Source organism: Tenrec ecaudatus, chromosome X (genome assembly GCF_050624435.1).
Source record: "Tenrec ecaudatus isolate mTenEca1 chromosome X, mTenEca1.hap1, whole genome shotgun sequence".
NCBI lineage: Eukaryota > Metazoa > Chordata > Mammalia > Afrosoricida > Tenrecidae > Tenrec > Tenrec ecaudatus.
This window is the reverse complement of record NC_134548.1, coordinates 139596869-139609195: the sequence shown is the minus strand read 5'-3', so window position 1 is coordinate 139609195 and position 12327 is coordinate 139596869. Positions and strand designations below refer to the sequence as shown.

Sequence of the window (12327 nt, the reverse complement as noted above, 5' to 3'; positions counted from 1 at the left end):
AATAAAAGTTTCCACTAAAAGATCTTATGACTCTTTTCTGCATTTACTCAATCAGCATTATCCAAAGTAAAGATAAATATGATGTGATTGACAGCTCCTTGAGAATATCATAAGACCTGGAGATGTAGCATAATAAAAGTTTTGCCTTCATTAAGCAAATAATATTTTTGATTGGGCTAAGAGAGCTCTGGGGGTCAAAGTATTCTGTATTACACAATCCACAAATGAATGGTATAATGCTTTATTCCCTCCATCCACAAATATAAAGGTAGATAAATATCACTAAACCCACTTTCTGAATGATAAAGACTCTCCCACAAACCCATACTATTTTGGACTAGTGAATCGCTAATATATTTTGGGGTTATATAAGTATTAAGGCAATATAAATATTCACTGAATTATCAGACTAAGTCACAGTTTTAAGTAAATACTAAGCTAGTACCAAATCACAGTAATAGAACTTAGATTATTGTTTCTCAACAATGTCATTGTATTATATCAATGCTGTATATAATGGATAATAAAAATATAATAAGTGTGTGTTGCCTTGGAAAAGAAAAAAATCTGGTATAGCAATAGTGTCAGAAACGTAAAGTACTATCTTCTATGCAGAAAATACGAGCCTATGGAAATTTTGAAAGTTCCGACAGTGCTCAAAATAGAAACATAATGAGGTATCTGTGTTGCTTATATACGAATGTGCTGTTCAAAAATCTTTAATACACACACAGACATACACAAATGAGCAACCCAGAGAACCTGTTTCTGCAGCAAAGAAGTAAAAATTTCATACATTTCTTTGTTTACAGATATATTCTTTTAACAGCTTTACACAACCCTAGAAAACTACTAAATTTTCATAGTATAAGTTTTCTCCATTTTTCCAAATAATATGAATGTGCCATTAAAACATTAAACAATTGAAAAATCAAATGAAGCATGTTTTCTTGAGCCTCACATTTTCAGAGTTAAAGTCATAACACAGGTTCAAGAACTTCATAATTTCATCTCTTTTTGAAAATAAATTTCTCCCTTTTATATAAACATATATTTAAAGAAGAAAGAACAATAAAACAAGAAAATCAGACAAAGTTTTCATGAATCCTGAATTTTCTTATAAAATGAGAATATTTCCTGAAAAGTTATATAGATATTTAAAAGAATTAAGCTCATAATCCTCAAATATATTTTATTCAATGTTCTCATGGCTAGACTTGTCAGACTGGTTACTGAATACCATTAAAAGCTAAAAATTCTTAGGTTAATATAGCATGCAAATATTTTATTCAGGTGTAGGCCACATTGGACTAGGTTGTGATGGATAAAGTTAAAGTTATGTTCTTCAAGGATTTGTCATAGTCAGAAATCATTTAGACATTTACATAGTTGTTGATGCATATATTCATTATTGCTGCATCTAATTTTTCATTCTTTAACACTTGAAATACTTCATGAATGCACAGAACTAATCTTTTTTTCCTACGGCTGCATCTTCAGCATCTATAATTGTGTCAAACAACAATACACATTCAATAGATACTGTTGAAAAATTAAATAAAACTTCCTGGATCAATCAACTCCTTTTCCTCATCTCATAGAATATTTCATATTCATCCTGTATTCCTCTATAGTCACTGCAGTCTGGAAACCACTCCCAGGCTGTACCTAGGTTTATCATAAGGCTCACGCGATGGAATTATCTTATTTCAATGATCTCTGTGTGCGGTGGCCTGATGTCTAATGTCTTGCAAACCATTCTCCAGAATTTCAAACTCAAATTCATTCTCCATGGCCGTGATAATCTCCACTTAGTCCAAACTGTCTAAACCTAGGTTTTTTATACAATGGGAATTTACTGACAGCTTTTGGGGGTCATTCTCATCATAGATTTTCAAGATAATGAACTGAATCCTTAAGTCCTTCTAATGGCAAGTCAGTGCATCTTTATACTGACAGAACAGCTGTGTAACTCTACCAGGACCCTGGGTGAGCATTATGACCAAATGTGGAGTCCTGGGTCTCCTCCGGGTCCCTGGCAGTGCCATACCAGAGTGGTGGCTGGAGGCAGCAGCACGATGGCCACACGCAGGACGCAGACAGAGGCCAAATGTTATTGTTTACAGCCTTATTGGAGTGACTTTTTTATATGACATGTATTCGATTTATCTAAAAATATTCCCACAGTGTAAATAAGATTTTTATCATTTTAATGTGTTTACTGACAGTATAGAGAATATAAGTTCATACTGTTCTATTCTATGTTGCATTACAGTATACATTATTTTTTTAATATTCAGACGACATTTTTCTTAAATAGGTGTCCAATGAACGCTAAAGGTGGAGGCAGATGTCATGTTCTAAGCAGATGGGTTCTGCTTTACTATTTTCATGAACAGTATAGACACTGATGAGGCCAGACGGTGGCGAAGGAGTCAGCTTCCCGGACCTTAAGCATAGCAGACACAGTTGCTGGTGTTCTTGCTCATGCAACAAAAACTCCCTGGGCAGAAACGAAGGCGCCCACCCCAACTGTGTACGGGCTGCATTTCCTCATGCCCAGTCTCTTCACCCAAAGAGGGTTTGTGTGCCTTCAGGCTCACGACCATGGGTCCACAGGGCCCAAAAGACCAGACAGGGCTGCTTCCGGGACAGCCTTATCCTAGTCGCTCAGGCGGTGCCCACACAGGGCATTGCAGTCCTCGTAGAAGGTGGTCATTGGCTTGTCGGCGTAGCAGGTCTGCAGCTGCATGATGTAGGCACAAGGATGCTCCCATCCGGGACACGGCTCTTCAGGGGAGTCTACATTCTTCCAGGCAGCTGCTCCTCTGAAGCAGGTCATCCACTTCTTTCAGCTAGGATTACTTCCGGGTTGTCCTCTTTCGGGTGATGCTGTGCACGTAGGGACCGGTGTTGCAGGCGAAGTGGTGAGAGTGTTGGCCTTCCTCCATAATCAGTGCGTTGCCACAGCCCACGCAGAAGAGCAGCATGGTAGCAAAGTGCTACATTAATTTTAGCACTAATTTTAGTATCTGACATTTGCTAAATACATAGTCATATAATCAAGAAAAATAGATATACTTATTTTTTGTTTATATCACCTATACTTGCTTTTTCTTTTTGTCAAAGGTATTATCTTTGAAAGTGCCAATCTTGGTGTTTTCTTTGTTTTTCATATATTTGCATTCATTTTCACCAGTATCTACAGTAAATGTGGTGACTTATTTTAGTGGGAGTTTTTTTTTTCATTTCTACGTTTCTTTATTTTTAAATAATTTTATTGGGGCTCATACAATTCGTATCACAATCCATACATACATCAATTGCGTGTGTCATCATTCTCAAAGCTCACTTTCTGATTGGGTTCCTGGAATCAGTTCCTCATTTTCCTTTTCTCCTCCCTCTCCCTGCCCGCTCCTCTCTCCATAATGAACCCTTAATAACTTATAAATGATTATTTTATCTTATCTTACACTGCCCGGCATCTCCCTTCACCCACCTTTCTTTTGCCCATCCACCAGAGAGGAGGTCATATGTAGATCCTTGTGATCATTTCCCCTTTTCTGCCCCACCTTCCCTCCCGGTATTGCCACTCTCACCACTGGTCCTGAGGGGTTCATCTGTCCTAGATTCCCAATTTTTCCAGTTCTCATCTGTACCGCTGTGCATCCTCTGCTCTAACCAGGTTTGCAAGGTAGAATTGGGATCATGATAATTGGGGAGAGGAAGCGTTTAAGAACCAGAGGAAGGTTTTGAGTTTCATTGTTGCTACACTGAACCCTGAGTGACTCATCTCCTCCCCACTACCCCTCTGCAAGGGATGTCCAGCTGTCTACAGATGGGCATTGGGTCCGCATCATGCACTCCCCTCATTCACAATGATAAGATGTTTGACTCATATGTTTGTACTTTATTAACATGAAAATGATTGTCCCTTTGTTTTCTTGAGTATATATTTAGCTGTTAATTTTGTTGTTATTTGTCATCAAGACAGAGACGGTTCATACTCATAACTATTGTATGCACAACAGAACAAAACTTGACTTAGCCTTCCACCATCCTCACATAATTTGTTATGTTTGAACCTATGTTTGCAGTCACTATGTCAATCCATGCCCTTGAGTATCTTCCTCTTTCTCACTGTCCCTCTATTTACCAAACATGATGTTCTATTCAAGGGCCTGATCTCTCTTGAGAATATGTGCAGAATTTATCTCTCCTGAAACATATACAGAATTTGTGTATTGAAATCGTACTACGTTTCTAAGCATTCTGGTTTTACTTCTTCCAGAGAAAAATTGTTTGTTCATCTGGCAGTCTACAGCACTTTCAATATTTTCACCAACACCATAGTTCACATGCATCAATGCTTTGGTCCAATGACACTTAGTCCTCAAAGTGACATCCTTGCTCATCAACATAAAGGGGTTTTCTGCAAAAGATTTGTCCGATGCAATAATATGTGGTTTTATTTCCCGACTGCTTATTACATGAGACTTGAGTGTTAATCCAAGCAAAATGAAATGCTTGCAAACTTCAATTTTTTGCCACATATTATGATGTTGTCTGTAGCTTGAGTTGTGAAGATTTGAGTTTCTTTACATTTAGTTGTAATCTATACTGAAAGCTATAGTCTTTGATCTCCATCAGCAAGTACTTAAAATTCTTTTCACTTTTGGCATGTGAGGTTATGCCATCTGTTATAGTAGGTTGTTAATAAGCCTTCCTCCAATCCCTCTGCACAGTCTTCTTCAGATAATCCACTTTCTCTGATTATCTGCTCCGGATCAAGATGGGGTAATTATTGTGAGAGGATACAACCTTGAAACACACCTTTCCCAATTCTAAACCATGCAGCATGCCCTTGTTCTGTTCATACAATTTCTTCTCGATCCCTGTGCAGGGTCCACATGTGCACAGTGAAGTATTCTGGAATTCCTATTCTTCTTAAAGCTATCCATACTTTGCTTTAGTCCAAAGAGTCAAATATCATGGAATAGTCAATACAACGCAACTAAATATCCTTCTGACATTCTCTATTTTCAAACTATAACCATCTGACGTCAGCATTGATATGCCTTTTTGCCAAAACCTCTCCTGAAACTGGCCTGAACCTCTGGCAGTCCCCTGTCAGTGTACTGCTGCCACCATTGTCGCATGATCTACAACAAACTCTTATTTGCATGTGAAAATAATGACATTGTTCTATAATTTACACATTATGTTGGGTCACTTTTTTTTGTAATGGATACACATTGTTTTTCAGTAAACCAGACAGTTGGCCAGGTAGCTATCCTCCAGATTTCTTGTCGTGGAGTAGTGAAAAGCAAAAATCTGGAAACAGCCTGAATTCCCATCAGCTGGAAATAGCAAGAAAATAGAAATAACAGCAAGATGCTGTAAAAAATCCTTAATTTCAATCAACTGAAGAGTGGAAAATACAACTCTGATACACACACATCATGAAATATTATGCATCCCTAAAAAACAGCATTGAAATAATGAAAATCCTCAAGTCGTGCAGAGATCTGGAAGACATTATTCTGAGTGAAGTTAGTCAAACACAAATGGACAATTGGTGTATGTAAAGTAGAAACAAGCAGCAGAATGGGCACAAGCTCTCGTTTGCTGGCCGTATTTCTGGCCAGGGAGCAGACAGTATGGTAAACAGCTGGACCAGTGCCATTGAACCCCACATCATCCAATCAAGGTAAGTGTAATGTAGGTCACTTATCTTCTGTGTTCATTTCTTCAGTAAGCTCAGGAGAGAGGACAGGGAATGGTCACATAGGGGAGGGGGCCATAGGTGTATATCTGTTGAGGGGAGTGGGGGGAGGGCTGACCTCCAGGTGTCAGGAGGGTTTGTAGTGGTGTGCAGCAGGTGGACAGAATTGACCTAGGGCATCTGGGGGTATCTTGGTAACCGAGGGCAGGTGCCATATAATGTTGGGACATTCAGGGAACAATTCATACCAAAGAGGCTGCATCAATGAGAACCCATAGGGGAACTCCACTGAGTGAACTGGACTCTACTTCAGACACATATATAATCTGAGAACATAAGTCAGAAAACACAGTGTCTGAGGAAGCAGAAGACAGGTGTACCAAGAGTGGTGTACTGTTGGTTGGTGGAAAACAAAGTCTTGATATCTCAATGCTCTGTATGCTGTATTAAGATACATATTATTCTGGCAATCCTGTGACAGCCATTGTTTTATATAGTCTTTGTGCTTGTTTATATTAGGGTTTATCTCAGAGGTCCATTGACCCTGGGGCTCACTCTCTTCAAGCTGTGTTGTTTCTTTGTTTTTCTGTAAATGAAATCTAGGGACATTGAACCTATTGGGAAAGAAAATATAACAAGGGTTTTGTGGGAAAGGGGATAGAGCAGAGTGGGGGAGATAAGACATAGAATCAAGAAGTCCAGGAAGGGAAATAATGTTTGGAAAAGAATATTTGGAGACTGATTATAGAAGCAATTGTAAAATTATGGAATGATATGACATATGTATTAACTTCCAAGTTACAGCAAATTAAGAGAATAAAAGAAAAACCGTAGATCCAGGAATGGGTTTGGGGCATGCACTTAAATCCTAGCCCCAACTTAAGAAAAATAAGTTCTTGCATCATGGCCCTGTTCAATACTCACCTTCATGAAATGATCACTGAAGATAAGGGTAGTAAGGCAAAGGGTGGTGAAGAAAGTAGACAGTGCCCAGCTATCAATCGAAATAGTGCCTGGGGTCTTAAAGACTTGTATTCAAACAAGCAGCCATCTTAAAGAAGAATCAACTAAGTTCACACACAGAAGAAGCACAGCAGCTTGTATGACCCAAAGATGGCAATTACATAACTTGAATCTGGTGAAGAGAAAAGTACCAGAGCTAAAATTATGAACACCCAATTTGTGGAAGTTTGTGGGGGAGGGTGGGATCCCAAAATCCATCTGCAGAGAATCTAGTCAGACTGAGCTGGTGGCAGATCCACTCTAGCCACAGGCAAGAGTCTTGAACAGCCTTACGCACAGGCAGAGACCATTGTATTCTTTATTATTCTGGATCAAAATTGTTACTAGGACAGTTGACCTCGCTATAGATGTGGCCTGATTTTTTTTTTCTGGTGCAAGTGTCCCTTAAGTTGGTCCATGACAGAAATTCCTTCCCTGGATTTTTTAAGGTTGATGGAAGTCTTTATTTGCATTATTTGTATTCTTGGCTCTATTCTGTTGCGATTTTATCATTACTACCTTAGTGAAAATTTGTTTTTTTATTGTTTTCTGTTGGGTTTCCCAGCTGTGAAGCACAGGAAGAGCGGGTGCATAATGATAATAACTTATACAAGGGGTTAGAGGCAATTCAAGTATGGAGGGGAAGTCATAGAGAGGGAAATGACATTTTGGAAGTAAATAATGAAGGCAGGAGGGGAGAGCAAGCACTAGCATGAATTGCGATTGCACACTTCATTTTAAAATTATTTATATTTTTATTGATCGTGCAAAGGTGGGTGGATCATAAACACTAATGGATAATATTGAGAAGGATAAAAATTCCAGAACTCTTAATTGTGTTCTTGTGGAACCTCTACATGGACCAAGAGACAGTTTTTCAAACAGAAAATTGAAATCCTGCATGGTTTAGAATTAGGTAAGTTGTATATCATGGTTGTATCCTTTCACCAAACTTGTTCAATCTGTGTGCTGAGCAAACAATCTGAGAAGCTAGAGTATATGAAGAATTGGAGAAATGTTGATTAACAAGTTGCTATATGCAAATGGAACAACCTTGTTTGCTGAAAGAAAGGGGGACTTGGAACACTTGCTGATGAAGCTCAAAGGCTGCAATCTTCAGTGTAGATTGCAACTCAATGTAAAGAAAACCCACATCCTCACAACTGGACAATTGATAATATCATGATAAATGAAGAAAAGATTGAAGTTGTCAAGGATTTAGTCTTGCTTAGATCCACAAACAATGCTCATGGAAACAATAGCCAAGAAATTAAATTTTGCTTTGAGTTGGGTAAATCTACTGCATAAGAGTACTGCATACTCTTTGAAGTGTTGAAAAGCCAGGACGTCACTTTGAGGACTAACGTGAAAAGCCATGGTAGTTTCAATTTCCTCATCTGCATGTCAATATTAGGCACCAAATAAGGAAAACTAAAGAACAATCATTGCATTTGAAATATGATACTGGTGAAAAATATTGAAAATATCATGGACTGAAAAATAATAAACAAATCTCTCCTGGAATTACAGTCTGTATGCTCTTTAGAAGTGACCATAGCAAGTCTTTGTCTCACCTCCTTTGGACATGCTATCAGGAGAGACCAACCTCTTGATAAGGACATCATGCTTAGTAAAGCAAAAAGGCAGCAGAAAAGAGGAAGTTCCTGGAAATGATGGATCTATAGAGTGGCTGCCACAATATGCTCAAGCATGACAATAATTGAGGATGGCACAGGACTGGACATTATTTCATTCTTTTGTAAATAGGACTGGTATGAATTTGAGCCAACTCAATGACACCTAACAACAACAACACATTTGATTTATGGCCTCAGGGAAATTTCCAGAGACATTTACTCACTGTTTTATTACAGTTTACACCAGCATTTTTTCATTGAGTGTTGGTTTGAAGTGCTTAATATTACCACCCTGAAGTGGTCGTCTAAACGTATGTGAAAATTTTCATTATATTTTAGTTCAATTTTTCCATCAAGTTTTGGAAGCACTCACGCATCTTTAATATTTTTAACAGCTTCCCACAATATTCCTAAGTGACTGAAATATTCTACGTTTCCAAAAGTAGTGTATGAAGTTTGCAATTTTCTACATCTTCATTAATTTTTAAAAATATTTCCATCCTAGGATATAAGGGGACTCAAGAGAGTTTGTGGAAAATTTCCATGATCTTTTAACTCCATTTGTCCATGAACTTTTTGAAGCCCCCTAATGTGTTATCCATACTTATATGAGGGGACTTCAAAATTATAATAAGACATCAAATCAAAATTATAAGATAGCAGCTAAAATGTAATAGGATTATATAATAAACAAAAACAAAACAGATTTTTTTCAACATTGATATAGTGGCAGCAATAATGGGCTCAAACATAACAATTGTGAGGTTGGTACAAGACAGGGCAGTGTCTTCTGGTGTACACAGGGTCACGATAAGTCAAAATCAACTTGAAAGCATCTAAAAACTGTAACTAGTGCCAATGTTCTTCCATCAGTTTGTTGTACTGTGGTGTCTTCTGTGTGGTTTAGATGCTGGAAGATACACACCAGTGTTGCAAATAACACCTGTTGTGGGTTTCTTCCAGGGGAGGTTCCAGACGAAGACAGACTAGGAAGAAGAATGTGGCAATCTACTTCCCAAAGCATTGACCAGTGAACATTTTATGAATAGTAGCGCACCATTTTCTGATATAATACCAGAAGATGAACCCCTCAGGTTGTAAGACACTCAACATACAACTAGGGAAGAGTTGCATCCACAAAGCACAGTCTATCTGAATGAGGTGAATTGAATAACACTTTTGGGACCTTCATTTGCTGATGTGGTACAAATATTTCATATTATGATTATTAGTGGTAAAAATAAGTTTGTTATTTATAGTAATTGCTATTATTGATAATAACCAGAATGTGAAATATATGATGAATTAATCTAGGAAAATTAAGTCATCATAAATGAACTGCAGCACCTCAAGCCTAGGTATTAATAAGCAGAATTGGACAGGTATTGGACATTTTAATTTTATCAGGAATGACAAATTCAAGAAAATGGTGTCAAATCTGTGGGCAAAATGATTATTTCAAGGTATGTCTTAAAGTACAATATGGTCAGTAATCAGGATTATGTTCATATTCTTTTAAGGGAGACCAATTAATAAGACTTTTATTAAAACGTATGTATGAACTTTAATGCTAAAGATGAAGAAATTATAGATTTTTACCAAATTCTACCATCTGACATCATTGCAGTGAAGATGCTTTGATAAATACTGGTTGTTGCAATGTAAAAGCTTGAAACAAAGAAGAATCAATATTTAGAAAAATGGTCTAAGTGATAGAAAAGATATCATAGTTCCCATGAGAGGGCTATGCAAAATCAATGATTTATTAATTCCAAATATATTTTATAATCACACATACGGTGATTATACATGTAGTCCTCTCTGAATGGAATACAGAGAGATAAAATTAAACACATTTGTAGGAAGAGTTGATGGAGAAACTCAATAATATCATTTTAGAATAAGGCCAGTGGCTGATCCTATGCTCATATTCAAGTACTAGTTGAAGATAAAGAAAAGTAAAGCAAGTTGACAAGAGCCAAAATATGACCTATATTATTCCCCCGTCTGAATTTAGGGAATACCCGAAGAATATATTTGAAAAATTGAACATTCTTATGACAGAATACCAGGTGAATTATGGAGTGACCTTAAGGATATTATTCATTAAAAAGAAAAGAAAAGAACAAAATAGGGGTCAACAACACTCTGAAACATGCTCAAAACACACACATGCACAAAGCTAAACTTACTGCCAGCAAGCCAATTCCAATTCAAAAAATAGCAAAAGTGAGTGAAAGAAATGATGAATTAGTGAAAAAAGGATGAAGTAAAATAATTGAACAGAGATTTCAAAGGGTGTGGCTTGAGAAGACAAAGTAAAATATTTAAAACACCCACTGTCATTAAATCTATTCCAATTCATAGTGACCCTATAGGACAGACTGGAATTACTTCTGTTGGTTTGTAAAACTGTAAATCTTGATGGCAGTAGACAGCCCCATCTTTCCCCTGCAGAGAAAATGGTAGATTTGAACTCCTGACTGCTATTAGCAGCCCAACATGGAACCCACTAAATCACCAGGGATTCTAAAGTATTTCAGGGAATGTGCAAAGACTCAGAATTAGAAAAACAAAAGGGAAGAGAACACTTGCTATTTCTCAAGCTGAGATAACTAGAAAAAAATTAAATCCTGAGTAGTTATGTTGAAAGATTCTGTGGCCAAAACATTGTACAGTACATGAAGTATCAGAAGATGGAAGCAATACACAGAATCACTGTAGCAAAAATAATTAGTTAATGTTTGATTATTTTAGGAGGTAGCATATGATTGCGATCTGATGATAGTGAAGGGAGAAAACATGCTGAAGGCATTGATGAAAACAGCAGGATTCAGGAATTGACGGAATACAAATTGAGATATTTCAATGAAAGGGATCAGCACTGGAGGTGATAAAACATTGATGCCCAAAATTTGGGAAACACCTACCTGTTCAATGACCTGATAAAGATCCATATTTGTGTTCATTTCAAATAAACGTGATCCAATACAATGTGGAAATTATTGAAGAATATCCTTAGTATCACATATAAGCAAACTTTTGCAAAAAAAGATAACAATGTCAGTGGTGACTTAAGTTAAGAAACATGTATACTTTCAGGTGTTTTCTTTGAATTATATACCTCTAATAACTTTCCATTAATGTAACTGGCATCTTACTATGAGATCCGTTTTAGCAAAATCATCCATTTAAGGCCAAAGGGGAACATTTACCCAAGGACAACACGCAGAAGGGTTAGGAAATAGAGAGTAATGACAACAAGAAATGAAACAAGAAACATCAGGAGAGAGTGGGTTAAGTGATATTTCATTATGAGGACTGCAATCAAAAAGATTTTTAAAATGTGCATGAATTGTTGAATGGGAAACTAATCTGCTTCACTAAATTCACAAGAAAATGTTACTTGAAAAATAACTATTTTCTGCAATTTTTCACCTACCAAGACATGAAAATCATTTTTCCAAGTAAGAAAATATTCTTCATCATTATTTTTGTGTTAGATAATAAAGATTAACCAACATTTATTTATAAAACTCCAATATTCAAATTCAGTTGTTAATTTTTCTGATATTTCAGACAATACTATTATAAGTATTCCTCATAAATAATTGCCCACATCAATTTTTTATTTGTTTTCAGTGTAAATTCTAAAATGTAAAATTAATACTATCAATGATTATTAGCATTTTAAAAAGACATTGTGGCTCATATTTTATTTTGGTTGTGCTTTCTGTACCTCTGTGTTCCAAGACATAGCCCACATTATAACATAAATCCAGAAAATAAGTGTTAATGCTTTGTATGTTTTTATTACTATCATTCTCATTTTTTCATCGAAGCCTATTTATAGTGTTATAAATGGTCCAGTTGATCATTCAGTTACATACTTACCTACTTCAAATAGCAAATACACACTAAAGGTTTACAGTAAAGGTAGATTTTTACATACCAGGAATGCTC

The 12327-nt window shown here is 36.6% G+C and overlaps 1 pseudogene; it reads right to left on the bottom strand.

Moving 5' to 3' along the window:
* Positions 1–2662: 2662 nt before the first annotated feature.
* Positions 2663–2990, bottom strand: LOC142434947 (DNA-directed RNA polymerase III subunit RPC10 pseudogene; annotated as a pseudogene).
* Positions 2991–12327: the final 9337 nt, after the last annotated feature.